General features: G+C 29.8%; 1 protein-coding gene across 2 annotated transcripts in view; it reads right to left on the reverse strand.

The window, feature by feature from the left end:
• LOC138863208 (nephrin-like) overlaps positions 1–2,500 on the reverse strand; it is a 53,632-nt gene that overhangs the window by 22,398 nt on the left and 28,734 nt on the right. The window lies entirely within an intron of this gene.

Genomic DNA, 2,500 nt, shown 5'->3' on the forward strand with positions numbered 1-2,500 from the left:
TTTTTCTCTACATTCATCATCGGGTTATACAACGGCAAATAAATGACAGAAAGAGAAGGAATGAGGAGCAAAATCTGTCAGCACGTACAAGCAAGACCCATCGGCCGATTCCGGAGTACAGCGCCATCTGAACAAACAGCAACTGCAGAAAACATTGGCACTTCAAATCCATGCCGGAAATCTGAAGGAACCGGATTGTCGATGGCCGGATTTTTAAATGTCAATCTGTATATATATATATATATATATATATATATATATATATATATATATATATATATATATATATATACATATATATATATATATATATACATATATATATATATATATATATATATATATATATATATATATATATATATATATATATATATATATATATATATATATATGTATGTATATATATATTTACATACACACACACATAAATATAAATATATATATATATATTTATCTATATATATATATATATATATATATATATATATATATATATATATATATATATATATATATATATATATATATATATATATATATATATATATATATATATATATATATATATATATATATATATACACACACACATACATACATACACACACACACACACACACACACACACACACACACACACACACACACACACACACACACTTACACACACACACATATATATATCTATACGTATATTTATTTAAATTAATGCGTGTGTGTTATTGGTGAGCATCATGAGGTTGATGCTTTTCTAAAGTGCATTTTCTCTCCCGTCATCCGCTTTCATCTTCATAATGATTATTACCATCAGATTCTGCAATTATTATTTTACTCTAGTTCCGTAATCCGCATCACTCTTGCTATCATCATTAGTTAAATCACCATGATTCAAAAGCTTATATCTTATATCACTGCAGCGATTATTTTGCTAAACTTTTTAATTTTTTTTTATAATTCACCATCGTTGTGACCACCATCATGATCATCACATCATGATCATTATCCTTATCATCATTATTATCAAGATCATATCACCATAACTGAAATCACCCCTAAACATCATCATCAGGATCACATCATTACTGAAATTACCCTTAAACATCATTATCAAAATCATCACATCATTACAGAAATTACCGCCATCAACATCATTATCAGGATCACATTACTAGAATTACCCCTAAACATCATTATCAAAATCATCATTACAGAAATTACCACCATCAACATCATTATCAGGATCACATCATTACTGAAATTACTCCTATCAACATCATAATCAAGATCACATTACTGAAATTATCCTTATCAACTTCATTATCAGGATCACATCATTTCTGAAATGATCCTTATCAACATCATGATTAACAAGATCATTTCATCACCATTACTGAAATTACCCTTAAACATCATTATCAAAATCATCACATCATTACAGAAATTACCGCCATCAACATCATTATCAGTTTCACATCATTACTGAAATGTCCCCTAAACATCATTATCAAGATCATCATTACAGAAATTATCCTTATCAACATCATTAGCAGGATCACATCATTACTGAAATTACCCCTGAACATCATTATCAAGATCACATTACTGAAATTATCCTTATCAGCATCATTATCAAGATCACATCATTACTGAAATTACCCCTAAACATCATTATCAAAATCATTTCATCACCATTAATGAAATTACCCCTGAACATCATTATCAAGATCACATCATTACTGAAATTACTCCTATCAACATTATTATCAAGATCCCATTACTGAAATTATCCTTATCAACATCATTATCAGGATCACATCATTACAGAAATTACTCCTATCAACATCATAATCAAAATCATCATTACAGAAATTACCGCCATCAACATCATTATCAGGATCACATCAGTACTGAAATCACCCCTAAACATCATTATCAAGATCACATTACTAAAATTACCCCTAAACATCATTATCAAAATCATCACATCATTACATAAATTACCGCCATCAACATCATTATCAGGATCACATCATTACTGAAATTACCCCTAAACATCATTATCAAGATCACATTACTGAAATTACTCCTATCAACATCATAATCAAGATCACATCATTACTCAAATTACCCCTAAACATCATTATCAAGATCACATTACTGAAATTATCCTTATCAACATCATTATCAGGATCACATCATTACTGAAATTACCCCTAAACATCATTATCATCATAATCATCACATCATTACAGAAATTACCGCCATCAACATCATTATCAGGATCACATCATTACTGAAATTACTCCTATCAACATCATTATCAAGATCACATTACTGAAATTACTCCTATCAACATCATAATCATCATAATCATCCCTATAACGGATGCTACCATCACTGTCGCCATTCTGTCTGCAGTCAGTGGGAGAAGATGATTTTGATGGCTTGGACAGCGACCCAAAGACGCCTTCCGCTGCCAGTCAAGCCGTCAAGAGAC

This window comes from Penaeus vannamei, chromosome 11 (genome assembly GCF_042767895.1).
Source record: "Penaeus vannamei isolate JL-2024 chromosome 11, ASM4276789v1, whole genome shotgun sequence".
Classification (NCBI taxonomy): Eukaryota; Metazoa; Arthropoda; class Malacostraca; order Decapoda; family Penaeidae; genus Penaeus; species Penaeus vannamei.